Raw genomic sequence first — 19007 nt, 5'->3', positions numbered from 1 at the left:
GAAAGGGAGCCAAAGAGGCAATTCCTGATTGCAAGTGGTGAGGCTAATATTTGTAGTCCCCAAATCCTTTGCTAATTTGTGTTTGTGAGAGACAAAAATGAAATGAAGGAAAATGGAAATTTTAACCATGAAATGTGTGTTAGGACTTAGGAAATCCAGACAGAAAAAAGGAACAATCATTTCATCAACTTATCATAGAAATGGCATTTAAGGTCGGATGAAAAAACTCAGATGGAATTTTAATACATCAATTTACAAGTAAATAAGAAGCTTTGGAAGGGGTGGAATAATGGAATTGGCAGAGAAAATTAAACAATGAAAGATGTTCAACTATGTGACAACAGTTACACAGAATAATGGATAAAGATCGCAATGCTTGGGGAACAATCACCTTGAAAAATCAGTCTGAAAAAAACGGGGAGGTGATTTCCAATAATGCAACAAAACAAAAAGCAGACTTCAGGCATCATTTTCACAGTCTGTGAGACTTCCCAACTGATAAAGAACTAAGAAATGAGGCATTATTGCGATGCGGGAAGAGAATGATTGGCAGGTGGGATTTTTGCTAATTTGCATGTTGAGGACATTAACCTCATGTTAGCTGTCCTCAAATTTTGGCATATCTATTTCACTTTGTTATGCAGGGGGGATATGTAAAAGAAATGCTATTGTAGAAACAAACATTACAGTAAAATCTTGAACTTTGCCTTTGTTCGTATGTCTCATAAATACCAATGGCTCTCTCCTTCGAGACAATGACAGTCTGGCCTTCATGACTGGGATTCAGAGTCACTCAGTTTCGGAATAAGGAAAGAATCTCCCTTTGAAAGATGACGCTACAAGTTGACAATGGAAGTTTCATAAGATAAAGAGATATAACAAGGTATAAACATGAAATACTATTTCTGGAGCAATTATGAATGTATTACTGATGACATCAAAGCATTTTTCGTAAGTGTGATACAAGGCTGAATTCATGAAGCTATTTTTTTTTGTATAGCCAGATCAAGCTACAGGAAAAGCTTGCAACACAGTTCCTTTGTTCGATCTGAATGGTAAAAATTCAGGGCTGATTAGGTGGCAGATATCACAACGCATCACGATCATTCGAATGATGCATGGAGGAATTAACCTTTCACCGTAGCAAAATCCGCATGTCTTGCCATAGGAATATTTTGACTTCTAGAAATCGTTTTTGTTTGATTTTTTTAATCAACAAGTCTATCACTTGTTGTTAAAATTTGAGTTGACCTGAGTAGCGTGACCGTGTGACTGAGAAATTATATTTCATGGTACATGTGGTAAGAGTATATGCACACCAATGACAGACACGTACCATACAAAGAGTGAAACGATAACTACGGCAAAATGGAATAAACCCCCAAGAAAATGTTTCCATCTGAAGATAAAAATCTGTGGCATATTGTGGATGAGAAGTTTCTCAGATCTCCTGGGAAGAATATTTGCCGACTGCATCAATTCACTTACTCCAACACTAATGAGATAATGGCGAGGCGAGATCACAATGGCAGCATATCAACTTTACCAATCTTTTTCACCCCAAGTCCTCTTGTTGCAGGATCTTAGCGACAGTTTTAGCACTTGCTGCTGGCTATATGGGATTTTATTCCTTCTGTGCAGAGTGAGACTATTTGAACATGGAGTTGCATAAAGTCACACAAAAAATGTGTGTGCACAAGTCTTGCTCAACAGCAAACTCTTAAAAAACCCATAAATCTGTCAGATTAAAATTTGATTCCCTGGTTCTGAAGGTCGATAACATTAAAAAAATACCACATTGCATGCCAAGACTAATAATTTAATAATATAATTATTATATTTACATGTCTTTAACCTTAACTTTAACCTTAACTTTAAGTGCATAATTTTTTCCCACCAAAATTTTGGTGCAACATTTCACAAATTTTTATAAACTTTCCCTCGATTTTTTTGATAATTTTGGACCAAATGGGCATCACATTTCATTGGCTAAGGCTTTTTATCAAAATTTCGGCAAAAATCTGAAAAAATTTACTTGGCTATATTAAATAAAGGCATCAAAATTGATTTTGGCGCTCAAAGAGTTAATGTAGTAGTCTAAAACTGTAGATGAAAAGAGAAAGACCTAATCCGAATAATCCTCAATCTTTAGCTTACATGATTTCTCATGACATAAATTTAATATTTGCACCGTGTCTTTTTGTTTTCCTTTGAGACTTTAGTCAAGCTATCCAATTTGTTTTGAGATGAAGCTGATAAAAAACCTGCACCTTATATATTGAATATCCTTTCATTTTTAATAACACTGGTTGAGTTTCTTGTTTGCATTAATACAATGTCTGCAACTTTTTATCTCATTGTGTTTGGTAACTATGGATATATTACCATATTTGTGATACATTTTACTATGCAAATGTGTCGTTATCATGCAAACAATATCAATCAAAATGTAATCTGTTCGACGTCTTGCCCTGGATATTCTGTACATTATATATCCTGTCATTTTATCAGGTACTTTTAGGTCTATACTGTTAAATGTAAAATTTTGTGAAGATACCATAAGAAGGGTTCTCAAAAATTTTTTGAAGTAGGTGGAAAATTAGACAAGCGACCTAGCGGCCGATATAGCTCCGCTGTGTTTATGTAGAGAATAACTATTTTTGACACATGTTGATGAAGAAGGTGGAAATCTTTGATAGCTCAATGCAGTGGCCAGAAAAAAGTGGCTAAAATAGCTGCAAAAATACACAATTGAAGATTTCATCATACTTTGAATATATCACATCGGATCATCCCTAAGAACATGTCAACCAAAGCTATCTGATCAGTAGTTTTTTGAGAATAAAATTTTCTGACCAAAAATTGCAACAATTGCCCCCAAAAATAAAAATTGCAGATTTCATCATAATTTCAATAAATATCAATTTAGTTAACTATAGAAACATGTATACCAAATTTCAAAGCTATCAGATGAGTATTTTTGGAAACACACATTTTTGACCAAAAATGGCAAAAATTGCCCCAAAAATACAAAATTACAGATTTCATCATAAATTCAATATATATTATGAAGCTCATCTGTAAAAAGCTGTATACTAAATTTCAAGCTATCAGACCTGTACTTTTTGAGAAACACATTTTTTGACCAAAAATGGCAAAAATTGCCCCAAAATTACAAAATTGCAGATTTCATCATAATTTCAATAAATATCATTAAGGTGATCTGTAGGAACCTGTATACCAAATTGCAAAGCTATCAGATGAGTAGTTTTGGAAAAACACATTTTTTGACCAAAAATGAAAAAAATTGCCCCAAAATTACAAAATTGCAGATTTCATCATAATTTCAAAAAATATCATTTAATTTATCTGTAGGAACCTGTATACCAAATTTCAAAGCTATCAGATGAGTAGTTTTGGAAATACACATTTTTTGACCAAAAATGGCAAAAATTGCCCCCAAAATACAAAATTACAGATTTCATCATAAATTCAATATATATTACTTAGCTCATCTGTAGAAACCTGTATACCAAATTTCAAAACTATCAGACCAGTACTTTTTGAGAAATACATTTTTTGACCAAAAATGGCAAAAATTGCCTTAAAAATGCAAATTTGCATATTTCTGCACAATTTGAACAAATCTGAAATAGATCGTCCCTAGGGACATATGTACCAAATATCAAAGCTATCTGACTGGTAGTTTTGAAGAAGAAGATTTTAAAGATTTTTTTACCAAAAATGACAAAAATTGCCTTAAAAATACAAATATGCAAATTTCACCACGATTTGAACAAATCTAACTGAGGTCACCCTAAGTAAACTGCATATCAAATTTCAAAGCAATCAGACAAGCGGTTTCAGAGAACAAGATTTTTTTACCAAAAACAGCAAAAATGCCCCAAAAATACAAATATGCAAATTTCACCACGATTTGAACAAACTTAAGTGAGGTCACCCCAAGTGAACTGCATATAAAATTTCAAAGCAATCGGACTTGCGTTTCAGAGGAGAAGGCAATTGTTGACGGACGACGACGACAGACGACGACGGACAATGGGGAAAATCAACTTATTTGATAAGCTCCGCGTCGCTGACAGCGAGCTAAAAAGTAGGCGGTTAGCTTCTGTGGCAACGCAGGTTCCCTGTGCAGTGGGGGTGGGGGGGATGGGGGGTGTCAAGTATTATTTTTATTTGAAGACATTTCTGAGCAATTTTATGCATTCTTATACAGTGTATGAGAGGCTATTCCGACATACACAAAAGGGAGGGTTTCAGGGGGGGATCCCCCTCCCTGTGTGGAAGAAATTTTTTAAATTTGAAGACATTTGGAGTAATTGCATGCATTCTTGTACTGTATGAAAGACCATTTCAGCATAAGAGTATTAAGGATTTTTTTTTTAATTTGAAGACATTTCTGAGTAATTTTATGCATTCTTATACAGTGTATAAAAGGCTATTTCAAATACACACTTTTACAAACTTTTAAGACATTTTGGAGTAATTTCATTCATTCTTGCAAAGTATGAAAAACCATTTCAGCATACAGAATATCATTATCACAATCAATTACAATGTGTTTTCGTGGGGACAAAGTTCTAAAAAACATAGGGCCAATGTCCCTGAAGCTACTACAGACATGGATACTAAAATTAAGTATTTCCTGACTGTATGAAATTATCTCACTAAGGTCATCCTAGGGACCTGTAAACCAAATATTAAAGCTGTCTGACCAGCAGTTTTGAAAAAAAAGAAGCGACCAAACAGTCAACAGAGCTCTGCTGTGTTATGTAGAGAATAACTTTTTGTGACACATGTATTGATGAAGAAGGTGGATATGTCTGATAGCTCATTTCATGATGGCCTGACCAAAAATGGCAAAATTAGCTGCAAAAATACAAAATTGAAGATTTCATCATCATTTCAATATATTACATTAAGATAAAGCCTAGGAATCTGTATACCAAATATCAAAGCTATCAGATGAGTAACTTTTGAGAAACAAATATTTCGACCAAAAATGGCAAAAAATGAAGATTTCATCAAATTTCAATATATCACACTAAGACAACCCCTAGGAACCTGTATACCAAATATCAAAGTAGTTTTTGAGAAACATTTTTTGACCAAAAATGGCAAAAATTGCACCAAAAATACAAAATTGCAGATTTCATCATATATTCAATATAGCATATTTAGTTCATCTGTAGGAACCTGTATACCAAATATCAAAGCTGTCAGACAAGCGGTTTTGATAAAATAAAGTTTTGACCAAAAATGACAAAAAAATTCCTTAAAAATACAGATTTGCATATTTCATCACAATTTGAACAAATCTAAGCTGGGTTATCCCTAGGGACCTGTATACCAAATAAAATGCTGTCTGACCAGCGGTTACGAAGATTTTTTACCAAAAAACACCTTTTTTGGAACTAATTTGCATATTTTCAACAACATCAAAAAATTAAAAAAATAGTTTCTCATAATCATATTTTTCATCTACAAAACAATGATCAAATCAGTAAGTACTGTGGTTCTCAAGATATTTGAGTGGACGGACGCCTCACAAACGGACGTACATACATACAGACTGACGATGGACGCCGGACGGATACCCATCCCAATGGCTTCTATAGACTATAGTAGCTAAAAACGTCAGAAAAATTAATTGATTTCACTCAGGCCTGTCAACTGCATTCAGTTGGCAAGGATAATAGCAAAATTTCATCAGACTGTTGTTTAGAATTATATTTAGCTCATGACTTGAACAAACATTATGAAATACATCTTAAATAGGGGTTTTCACAACCAAGAAACAATCTGCTAGAATCCTGACCAGTCTTGCTGTACAAAGTCTTTTACTGATTTAAATAAATTGACTGAAGATACAGTAAAGTCAAACAATTTATTCAATTCATTGTACTATTAAATTTCACAATAAAACGAATCCACGAGCTGATTGTTGATTTTTTGGTGATGTTGAATATAATTGAAAAAGAGAGCTAAATTTCAGTGTTCATGTTTGATAAAATCCCAAACAAACGACACCGAACGCCAACCTGTACTACACCCTATGTGTACAAAGCACCGGCAGTCGATTGTAACAGTACACACAATGCGATATCGGTCGACCTGAAATTTGACACTGTGATTGACGTAGCGTTTCAAAGGTTCGAAAAGTGAGACCAAGTAATTTTTTGTTTACTTAGATTTGATCTAAAACCTCCAGAAACCAACAGACAAAGTCCTACTCTACGCAGAAAATCAAAGTTTTCAAGTGTCGACTTTCTCTTCCGTGATGCACACAACCATGGCTCCTCCACAAAACGTGACGTCGATCGACTTGAGTTGAATATCGACCACACGGCTCCTTAGCTGGGTAGTCTGCTAAATAGATCGATTTTCGCCTCGATTTATCGATCCCGTAGTCGTTATGCCCGCCACTGCAACCTAACAAGGTTGCAACAGAATCACGTCCGATTTCTTCAAGACGATGTGAGTAACATGTTCATCACCGTGATTTTTGACGAGATGGTTAAAGGTCGGTTGAAATGGTCCCGTTCTTGTGACTGAATATCTTCCAGGGGGGCAATACTATTACACTCGCAACAGAATTGCAACCTTAAAGTACGCACGACTGTTTATTTTTTTTATATTTCTGTGCGCGGCTTTCATAAGGTCATTTTGCGACACTCAGGACACGCCCTCAGCTTGGATCATGGTTGGCCATCTGTGACGTCACAGGTGTGTTCATTTACATCGAATAACGGTCCCACGCCGCCTTATCTCTGCCCAGTATCCGCTAACAAAACAGTGTTCGCGCTGCCCATTCACCACGTTCGCCAATGCGAATCAAAATCTGAAGTGGCGAAAAAAATCTATCCTAATTCGCCAAGTGGCGAAACTGATTTTTGTTTTAAAAATATGGCAAAATAAAGAAAAAACGTGGTTTTTTTTAGTCTTTTGTTGATCTGCACTCTCTCTCTCCGCGATTCGCAAAAAACGTATCTACTTCCGTATTTATTGCTTTCTTTCCGTCGTACGCATTGCAATCAAGCTAAGTCTCGCGAGAGATTTGACGTCATGTAGTCAAGTGTACAGCAGGCATAAATGGCTCTCGCGAGAATTGAAACTTGCGCACACGCAATCAAGCCCTCGCGATAAATTGACGTCATTTTGTATAGTGCACAGCAGGCATAGGAACGCTCGCTCGCTCGCGAGAATTGAAACTTTTGCTATACATAGCAGACATACACATTTAAATCGAGGCAACAAGGTTCGGTGTTGCAGTTGATTTGCATTGCGGTCTAGATCCATGTTGCTGTCGATTTGCATGGCGGTCCCAACCTTCTTTGTAGCGAGAAGCGAGGCAGGCTAAGCCGATCGTAAGAACTAGAAGAGACAAGCACATTACGGTTCAAACACTCATTGACTCAACACTTGACGGGAACTTGAAAAAGTTTACAGTTGAGCCGTTCATGTTCTTACCACTGTCACAGCCACCAAAAGAACAACGTCTTCCCATAGTGAAGGAGGACACTGTCCCGATCATGTAAGCGGAAATCCTAGAAGTTACCCCCCGTGGGGAGCTTACGGAGGTGTGAAATACTTTACTTCCCGTTATGAGAAACGGCGTCGGGCAAACTTCGGAAAGCCGAAAAAAGTCGACTGGAGAGGCTCGGGGAGCACGCCCACATTGCATTTTTCTTTTGCCATATTTCAAATCACGCGCACTAAACGAAAAAGAAATCAATGTGACTGTTTTATAGACCATTAACTGTAGTTTTGAGATTTTGCAACATGGGCATTTCACTAGACCTTTAAATTTGTGATCCAACTAGGTATATAGGAGTGTAGTTTTGAATGTTTCGCGTGAGCGCACGGCCAGTTGACAAATCGGGTGGTGTGTTTTTTGAGTGATTCTGTTGCACACCTTGTGAGTATTTAGGTTGCAGTGGCGGGCATATCGACTACAAGATTGACAGATCGAGCTGAAAATTGATCTACTTAGCAGACTACCCAGCTAACGAGCACCTGTGATATTGACATCGTGATCGACCATGGATGGATTGACATGGCGTTTCAAAAGTATGAAAAATGAGACTCAGTAACTTTTGGTCGCTTTAGAGTTGATCAAAAACCTACCAAACCCATCAGACAAGGCCCTATTCTTACGCAGAAAACCAAAGCCCTGAGCGTTGACTTCCTCTTCCGCGTTTGAGCGAAACAACGTCGGCTTCATTTGGAAATGGTCGGCTATTCGTGGGTATTACGTACTTGTATGTTAGTCCAATGTTCGGCTATACCCAATGTGAACGTCGGAATAATTCGGGCTGTGATCGGGAAAGCAGGGTTGACCTCGAGAGCGATTCCCAGTATATAGTACAACACGTTCGCTGATCGCGGTACTACAGGCTGACACTAGATAGCAACAAGTTCACCGCGTAAATTGCTAGCTACTACATATAGCCACATCGGCACTTCTGAAATATTATTTCCGGCTTGCAAGACCACCAAAAAATCAAAATATTGTTATCAAAACCAGAATTTCGGGGCTGGAGAGCGAAACAGTGCTGAAAAGTAGCCGGCTAAAATACGGAAGTAGCCGGTCAATTTGGCCGGCATCTGGCTAAAAATGAACGCGCTGCATAAGAACTGATTTTTCTGTTATTTTTGATTGTACAAATCACGAATATTACATGCATGGGAAAACCATTTTCACTACTACTAGCATATAATTGCACATATAATACCTGTATCATGATTTCATATTTTCAGCCGTTTTTGAAATTGCACCTTCCTGATATTATTACCATTTATAATGCAAGTTGCTCAGATAAACACAGAAACAAGATTTAACTCTCATTCCTAACACATATATCTGTAAAACTGTTGGACATTTGGCAGAACTCATTTTAAGAAAATAACTTTTGTCATTGTAACAATACATTTATCATGCACAGTCATAAATGCACATCAAAATTAATTAAAATGCCAATGAAAGTTGTCATAATGACACAAGCTCAGGTGATCATTGGGTAATTAATACATAATAAAAAGAAATGACTTGTCAACTATAGCATAGCTGTTTTAGATATGAAGCCTCTTTTCTAAAATTACAAATATGCAAATTGGTCATAATTTATGCGAGTTACACCACTGAAAAACTACAAGTCTTTGATTACAGAGATTTCCATTGGCGAATCATATTCCAATGCAGCATTCTTCGTCTGCAGAGCATTAAACGCACTGACAGAAAAGGAGTGACTCAAGGGCCATTATGAAATATTATATCACTGAATTTTTTTTAAAAATAGGTTTCAAACAAACAGCGCTTTATAAGATCGACAAATTACTCCAGCTCTTTTATTGTCAGCGTTCTACTGTTAATACTGTTCCAGTAAAGTTTGCGCCTGGTGTCAGATTTATCACGAGTTTAACACTGATAAAATGTTATATTACTGGTAGTTTTCACTTAGCAACAGAATATGAGCTCCTCTGTCACTTCTTTGTGAATATACAACATCATATAATTGAGACCTAGCCATTAGCCAACAAGAACCTGGGGGGGGGGGGGGGGGGGTTGATGTCAACTCATGGCACTGCTTGAACAAGTTTTCAGTGCTCCTGTATCAAATTCGGGCAAACGAAGATCAAGGCAGCGTTCTGCTCGGCCCTGACCATGGCCTTCTGCGTTTGGATGGTTTCATCTGAAGGAGATAGATCCTTATCAAAACGATCAGCACTGAAGGTTAAGAGGATTACTGGTTGCAGATAAACTCACCCTAGACATGGTGTCTCCGATATAAATCGACCATGGATGGATTACTTATTCATCAGTACACCTGAAGGCTTCTGGTCTGTCTGCATGCTTGTTCAATAACTCCTCCTCTACAATTTAGCATATCTTCGTACCTCTATAATTTCCCTGACCTGATCATTCTATCTTTTTTCTCCCTCATTACCTTAAGCTTTCAATTTCGTCTTTGCGTTTTCCTTCACAAACCGTAACTTGTATGCAACCTCGTTTGCTATGATCGTTCTGCAACTGACCCGTTCTCTTCTAGATACGCTGTCTCACCAAGCCTCCTCCGAAATGCGATTCACCTTCCAACATCTCCCTCCCTTCCCGTCTCTCCTCTGATCATAACTATCCATCCTAAACACTCAGGTTTGGTTATATGGATGCCGTTCAAAACCGAAGTCTTTCCTTTCTACTGGTTTCCATTCAGTTGTTCTAATTCCCATCTATTTCCCTCATTACAATTTCCTTTCACTTTACTGGCATCCCCGTAAGGCAGCATTCTCCTGCAACTTTTTTACATATTTTCTATACTGCCTATCATGATACAACTTTCCTTATCAACTGACAAGATTAACTCATTTCTTTCTTTCCTCTGAATCTCTCTCATTTATTTGTCTGTTTCTATATCTGTCTATGGCTTTTCGTTCCCCTCCCCTCTCTACAGTGTCACTAGCCCTTCTGTCTGTCTGTCTGTCTGTCTGTCCCTCTCCGTCTCTCTCTTTCTCTGCCTACCTACCTACCTACCTACAGTACCTATAAATTAATATATGAATATATGAATAATGTCCAAATGTTGTATTCGATGAAAAAATGATCTCTCGGATATTAACACTGTATTATGCAACAGATACCATATATGTTAAAATCTACCATACACAGCCCCCTCCACCCCCCCCCTCCAAAAAAAAAGAACAACAAAAACTATGCACTGAAACCAAGGATGCCAACAAACGACTATAGTCAAAACTTTATGACAGGAAATTAGCAAAATGAATTTGAATGATGCAATTGCATGCCAGTACAGATACTGGTAGTTTGATTTCAAGGTTAATGCTTCAGGATCTCAGGGGACGAATGTAAATATTTAATGATGATAATATGACATCCATTAAATTCTACCTTCTATTATTTACTAATTAAGTCTCCTGTGGTGCAATTTAATACCAGCTCCTGTAATTAATTCCACCGCCCCTCCATCTGAGTGGATTGGTCCAACAAGACAAAATGTGGCAACAGGGTTAGTTTAAAGTGCCACTCAGGACAGATACAAGTGAAATCAAAGAGTACGCATACTATCAACTTTTCCTCAATAGCAAATATGTTCTTTGAGTCAAATACTTTCAATGTCTGAACTTGAAAAGTGGCAAATTGAACTTGATCTTGTTCACTTGAGAGTATGTGGAAAAACAGAACACTTAAAGATTAATGTTTATTTTAGATATTTATTTTTCAAATGATGATTTTCAAATTTTCTAAAATTGTGTAGCTTGTGTGAAAGACCACTGATTTTTGTAATAAACTTGTCTTTATTTCTTTTTATATTTTTTGGTATTTTTATTCCATTTTTAAAAAAGTATTTTTTCTCTACTAAAAAAAAATCAAATTTCGATACTCCTGGGTTAATATAGAGCTTGTATGTGTGTGAATGGCAAATATTGTTTACATTCAACATAGTGAGAGAGAAAAGAAAGAGAAAATATAGCCATTTTACAGAGCAAGAATGACGAAAATTTATCAAATGTTATGGCTATTGTCCCATTAAAGCCCCAGTAATGCTAACTTTTGATAATATTTTCACAATTTTATTTTGCATGTGAACCATAATTCCTTGTTCTAGTCCCTAAAGCATGTTGATATATGCAATATTCAGCTTGTCAACTCAGCTCATATGTGTGTAAACTGCATTGTTATTGTTAACAAGCGACCTAGCGGCCGATATAGCTCCGCTGTGTTTATGTAGATAATAACTATTTTTGACACATGTTGATGAAGACGGTGTAAATCTTTGATAGCTCAATGCAGTGGCCAGAAAAAAGTGGCTAAAATAGCTGCAAAAATATACAATTGAAGATTTCATCATACTTTGCATATATCACATCGGATCATCCCTAAGAACATGTCAACCAAAGCTAATATCTGATGAGTCGTTTTTTGAGAATAAAATTTTCTGACCAAAAATGGCAACAATTTCCCCCAAGATAAAAATTGCAGATTTCATCATAATTTCAAAAGATCAAATTGAGTTCATCTATAGAAACCTGTATACCAAATTTCAAAGCTGTTGGACCGGTACTTTTTGACAAACACATTTTTAACCAAAAATGGAAAAAATTGACCCAAAAATTCAAAATTGCAGATTTCAGCATAATTTCCATAAATAACATTAAGTTCATCTATAGCAACCTGTATACCAAATTTCAAAGCTATCAGATGAGTAGTTTTGGAAATACACATTTTTTTGACCAAAAGTGGCAAAAATTGCCCCAAAAATACAAAATTGCAAATTTCAGCATAATTTCAATAAATATTATTTTGTTCATCTTTAGGAACCTGTATACCAAGTTTCAAAGCTATCAGATGAGAACTTTTGGAAATACACATTTTTTGACCAAAAATGGCAAAAATTGCCCCAAAAATACCAAATTACAGATTCCATCAGAAATTCAATATATATTACTAAAATTCATCTATAGAAACCTGCATACCAAATTTCAAAACTATCAGATCAGTACTTTTAGAGAAATACATTTTTTGACAAAAAATGGCAAAAATTGCCCTAAAAATGCAAATTTGCATATTTCTGCACAATTTGAACAAATCTGAAATAGATCATCCCTAGAGACATATGTACCAAATATCAAAGCTATCTGACTGGTACTTTTGAAGAAGAAGATTTTTAAAGATTTTTTTACCAAAAATGACAAAAATTGCCTTAAAAATACAAATATGCAAATTTCACCACAATTTGAACAAATCTGACTGAAGTCACCCTAAGTAAACTGCATATCAAATTTCAAAGCAATCGGACAAGCGGTTTCAGGGAAGAAGATTTTTTTACCAAAAACACCAAAAAATGCCCCAAAAATACAAATACGCAAATTTCACCACGATTTGAACAAACTTAAGTAAGGTCACACCAAGTGAGCTGCATATAAAATTTCAAAGCAATTGGACTTGCGGTTTCAGAGGAGAAGGCAATTGTTGACGGACGACGACGGACGACGGACGACGGACGACGACGACGACGGACGACGACGGACGACGGACGACGACGGAAAATCAACCTATTTGAAAAGCTCCGCGTCGCTGACAGCGGAGCTAAAAAGTGACTTCAGGTCTGGACTAGAATTCAAATGTAAACAATAACAACGCACGTTAACAAGCTAAATAGTGGGTATTTCAACATTCTTTGAGGAGTAAATAAGAAGTTGAAATTGATGTATAAAATAAAAATAATGAAAAAATCATCAAAAGTTATCATTACTAGCCCTTTAATATCGTGCAGTATGAGACAGTTTATGGTCTCTTATTATATGACGGCTACACAGGTGAGTCTGCAGTCTGGTTTGTATCCTTGACATGTTTGAAATGGTAATATTGCAGTCAGACTACAACACTCCGCCTTAAAAGATGCCATGAATATTACATGACAGCAGTGACAATCAGTCGCCTTGTGAAATTTCCCCATTTCCCCTGAGCACTTACACAATGCACGAATTTGCCACTCTGAGAGTAATTTGTAGAGTCAGCCCACACGCTTGGCCAATATTGCTTTGGCAGACATGCAAATGGCACAAAAATGTGTTTTCATGGGAGTATGTTGAATGCCAGTTTTGGTCAAACCTCATCAAGTTTCAGAGTTTTGTTTGATAAAAAAATATTGAGGATGTTTCGTAACCATAGCTATGTTTTCCTTTTGATATGATATTGGTGATTTTGGTACTCTATGTGTTAAGTCAAGTTATGGCATCTAGTGCCTGATGAATTAATACAGTTAAACCTTTGAGAGCTGTAATTATTCACATCACAATCTTACTGCAACATTTTATCAACTTTAGTGATTTGTTTCTGTAATGCTTTCGATAATTTTGGGCCAAATGGACATAACTTTTTGTTGGCTACAGTGTTTGGGCAAAATTTTGGGAAAAACCTGATAAAATTGTCTGGATCAGAGGGAAAAATTGTCTAAAATTGGCACCCAAAGGGTTAATGGGAATACAGTGAGTGACAACAAGTTGTTAAAATAATTTCAAAAGCAATGGCATGTACAATCAGGTTACTCAATGAATGTGAACATTGCATCCTCACAGAATAAGTATTCCAATGTGATGGGGGAGGGGGGGTGTGAGGGAGAATGCAAATTGGTTGCAATATCAGTGAAAAATTATGTAGAAGACTGAGGACCTACTGTAAATGAAAATTGCATTTACTGGTATTAGTTGTATTGACAGGTCAAGTCCACAATCAAATTCGAGAATTCCTGATGAAATTAGTAAATGAAAGCAAATTTTGCACAGGAGACAAGTAAAGATACTTTGATGTGTAGTAACTGTTCACTGCTTTTAGCTCTGGATGAGAATACATGTACTTTATTGGCAGTCAATTTTTTTAAATAGTTCATAAGTTTGGAGACAGTATGGTTTTTGCTGAATTCCATTCACACATGGCTTTTGCCAAAGGAGAAAAGGTTTCACATACCAGAAATATCATGACTTTTCAGCATTTATTAAAAAGAGTTATACAGCAATCACTGCAAATTAGAAGTTCTGTTTTAATACACAAACTGTGTTGGTGATAATCAAACATCTGTCAAATCTGACACACAGCAGATCCTAGATGCAGTGATTATATTGAAATTGTAAAATCAATTTCAAATCACTTGTTGCATGTGGGCTCTGGTCATTTACTCTGCATAATGTCCCAGAAGATTTTCAATTTGTGGCTTTAAAATAAAACAATAAAAAAAATAACATGACTTTTGGTCAATTAAAACATATCACTGAAGTCCTTGAAGACAAGTATTCCACGATAGAAAGTATTTTTTTACATTAACTGAAGAAACTATTTCTGAAAAACATATATAAATCATGTTCTCACTGATAAACGCAGAAAAAAGGCATTTTCTTAACATTGATATGATCAAAGGCATCGTTCTTGACTGTGAGATACTTCATGGTTGACATAAACGGCTGTTTACCCCATAATAAAATGCGTTAATCAACAACAAACTAGGCACCCTCCATATTTTGATTCTTTTGCTGAGAAAGGAACTGGTGAACTGGTCCATTCACGCAAATCACAAATCAAAACTCAACATCTGCTGACAGAAATCTTGGAAAACGTAAAAATCTGATCTAAAATTGAAAATGTCAAAATACTGTGTACAGAAAGAAGTTTCTGGAATAATCGTGGAGTCATCAATGGGTTGTCTTTGCCGGGATGACATTGTACATTTCAACATAAATTACGGAGAAGACGTAGAAAATGTTCTCAGTTTCTACAACAGATACTATGAAAATATTATAGTTATTCGAGCTTTTCTCCAACACAAACAAAAAAAAAAACGATGCTTTGGATAAAAGCAAAGCCACGTTACAGCACGCATGATACTCTTTATAATCTGGTACATTAGACTAAGCTACACAAGCTGCAGTTGACTGTACAAATACATGGGTTGACTTGCGTGTGTTTGCCGCCTTACTCACAATAGGGTAATTGTTGCTTAGGCGTAGGATTATAACTCCGCCCACATCATGATGCTTTGTTCATACGCATAGTTCAGCCATTAGTCCAATGCTAAAAAGAAAAAAGGGGGATAGTGGTGTTGGTGGAGAGCATAATTCCATGATGCCACGATCCATGATTTTGGGAACTATTTGGGAACTATTATCATTTTCAGGTCGCTGCCGTGATCAGTTTCCTAAACCTAGGAATACACAGCTGATGTGGTTGGAAAAAAGAGATACAAAACATTATGGACCAAGACACAGCAAATATTCTTTTGCAACATAATACAAGCAACACACACACACACACACACATGAAATTTTGCAAGTTAATCAACTTTTAGTTTTGGCAGAAATGAAAGGAAAAATCGTCCAGAAAGATCTGGAATCTATTTTCCCCGAGCATGCACAGGCATGCCACATAGAAACACTTCTACATCACAACAAATCACCGCCTCACATCCAGACGCCAGTAACGGCACAGTGTTGAAAACCGATGTAGCAACTGCCCTGTAAACAAGAATCTTCCACAGGATGGCCCAAGGTGAGAGATACTTGCTAACTGTTCTGATGTATGAACAAAGACGCCCTTGAAGGACTCATTACGGTGCATGTAAGATGATGTGGTAATTTGAGGGCCACTAACACACAAAACAAAAAATAAAAAACGTGCTGTCCCGCTCGGTGCAGCTGCCATGGAGCATGGCATGGCAGACGTGCCAACAAAGCGGAGACTACCTTGAAAGACTTCTAACAGTTATTTTCTTACAACTGTGCCATAGGTGGCCCTCAAAGAACCAGCACTGTTCCAAAGTAGATGAATCGGTGACCTTAGTTCGAATGATGGCACGTCTGAGATTATTTTTCCGGGAAATTTCCAATTTTTGTCGATGCTGAATTTCAATTCCTTTAAATTATCCATACTGTAATACAAGTAACTTAAACCGGTAGCTTATTCACTGCTTGAAAAAAAAGTACAAGAAAATTTACAGAAATTGAGCTCATTGTCTGGACAAAAAAACATAGTAATGTAGTCACATGTGTTCGCACATGCCCAGTGCTTTCCGGCTATGCCTGCCTTGTCACACAGCATGCAGGATTTTATCCAATCAACATTTGCCCACCCTGGATGAGACCATCAACTGATGAGCGCTTGTTATATTCAACACAATCTGCCCTTGCAAAGTATCGGTGTTGCTATCAGGAAGAAGCAGAGCGCACATTACTTTTCCGAATGCCCTTGGATCCGCAAAGTAATGGCTTTGGGGACACATTTCTGTAATGGTGATGTTCTGGAGATTTGAAAAAATCCTCTACTATTGACGGTTACCTATGAATGCACGTCAAAAGGCAAAGTATAAACTGAATACATTTTTAAGGTATCAACTCTTTGGGTGCTGTAATTTTTCCCATACACATATTTTGGTACAACACTCACCAATTTTTTTTTATTTTTATGTAATTTTTTATAATTTTGGACCAAGTGGATAAAACTTTTTAGTGCATGGATATAGTGTTTGATCAAAATTTTGGAGAAAATCAGGAAAAAATTGTCTTCATCTGAAAAAACTTATGGGTTGTATTTTTTAGAGGTGACAAAGGGTTAAACACCTCGAAACTGAAAGACTTTCAATTTTGTTCAATTTTTCCCCAAAGATACTACACCACTGTCTATCGTAATAAAGAACGAAAATTCTGAAAAAAAATTTTAGAACTCAAGAAGCAAGTCAGCTACATGTTTATGAACATTTGAACATCAAAATGGCTCCCATCCCTTATCTTATATTTTTTATTTTTACCAAAACCAAGACAGTGAAAATTATCGCACAAATTCAGAATGAGTCTATATAAACAGTGTAGACCAGTAAAATAAAATATTTTGGTCAAATATCTTTACCCAAGGCGCATACTACATTGACATTCAACTATGGGGAAACAAACACAGGTATTATTGGTATCATGGATTGAGAATCATGACAAGATTCACATTTAAACAAATGGGCCGCTCTCGTGTGCAGGTTTGTTGTAACTAAGTATAATGGCTGCATGCCCGTGGCATCAGACATCCCTGCTAGAAATTTGGACAAAGTTTGTTGGTGTTGCATGCGTGGCTGTCGTTCCGGTTTGAGATCTCAGCCATTGATGTCTTTTGAAGATTAATCCTCACACTAGTAGCCGCCTATAAGTTGTATTTTTCTCATTCTTGCATGCGTCATTTCCACGAAATGTGATCTAAATTTGCATGCAATTTTTTTTTTTTTGCATGCCAATCAAAGACCGATGACATCATCTACACACAGCGCTATTACTGTGTGTAACCATAGAAACTACAGTGCTATGATCCTAGACAAAGTACAGAATTCATGTTAAAATTGACTATCCTGTAACAATGTAGTCAACTCACAAAGCCTGGTCCATGATCCACAAACCATACAGACCAATGATCGAAACAAACTTCTTATCAATACTGCTGACATCCTTAATTCAGGACTGTAACTCCTCTTGCTTATCAAGCACACTGAGTTATGAGAGATTGTGTAACCAGGGTAACCATGGAACTGCACAGTTTCCCTAGCGCTCTGTTATGGAAAAATGTTGCAGAACGTGTGACAAAATTAAAAGTTTTTTGTTGCCATGGGAACAAATTGCGTGAAATAGTTTTCAAATTCATTTTACATAACCAACACAATACGGCTGATTGCAAAGGACGTTGTTGTTCTCTCATTAATATGCAAAATTAAATATTCCCTGCAAATTTAGATTACGTTTCTTTGAAACTGCAGATGCAATGACGATGAACATACCTTCATGACTGAGGACGATATGATGAACACCACAAAAGACAATATTGGCTCAGACATGAAATTTCAACAACAGCCATGCATGCAACACTGACAAAATTTGTCTGAATTTTTCAAGCAGCAATGTCTGATGTCGTAAGTGTGCAGATCAGTTTGGTACAAAACCTGCAATTGTGAGCAGTGCTATTGGTTAGTGACTTATGAAGAAAGAAGTCAAGACATTTTTGAAATAAGGCATCTCTGTCTGTCTCTAGAATAAGTTTGGGACAGTAAAATTTTGCAGAGACTGGCTTCAGTTACATGCTCTTAACCCTTTCACCCCCAGTTCCCTGTATACAGGTCCAACTTTACCATAGAAAACAATGGATTTGGGACAAACCATGGTGGTGAAAGGGTTAAGGTAGAACGTGCCTCGGGGACAGAAATTCGGGCTTTCAAATATTATCTATTCTCTTCTGATCCACCAATTGTGGGGTTCATTTTAAAGCTCTTGATGAAATAAAAGTTTTCACCATCTTACTTTTTCGAAAATTGGAAATTTTATTTTTCTCCATGGTGTTAACAAAGTGATGGCGGCCATTTTGTCTTTCACATTTGAGGCGCATATTACCTTACTGAGGGAAGGTGATCACTGTTGTGATGCTTTTCTGGTCGCCTCTGTACATCATGCAT

At 36.6% G+C, this 19007-nt stretch overlaps 1 protein-coding gene across 2 annotated transcripts in view; it reads right to left on the bottom strand.

The window, feature by feature from the left end:
• LOC139137100 (exosome complex component 10-like) overlaps nucleotides 1–19007 on the bottom strand; it is an 84779-nt gene that overhangs the window by 19372 nt on the left and 46400 nt on the right. Inside the window, exon 22 of one of the 2 annotated variants that reach the window (XM_070705063.1) lies at nucleotides 14556–15604. The exons of the other annotated variant lie outside the window; for it this stretch is intronic. The gene's annotated coding sequence lies outside the window, so the exon portion shown is untranslated. Of the gene's footprint in view, nucleotides 1–14555; nucleotides 15605–19007 lie in introns of those variants that run through there. 2 annotated transcript variants of the gene reach the window in all.

This window comes from Ptychodera flava, chromosome 7 (genome assembly GCF_041260155.1).
Source record: "Ptychodera flava strain L36383 chromosome 7, AS_Pfla_20210202, whole genome shotgun sequence".
NCBI lineage: Eukaryota > Metazoa > Hemichordata > Enteropneusta > Ptychoderidae > Ptychodera > Ptychodera flava.
Note: the sequence above shows the minus strand (reverse complement) of the source record. Positions and strands in the feature narration are given on the sequence as shown.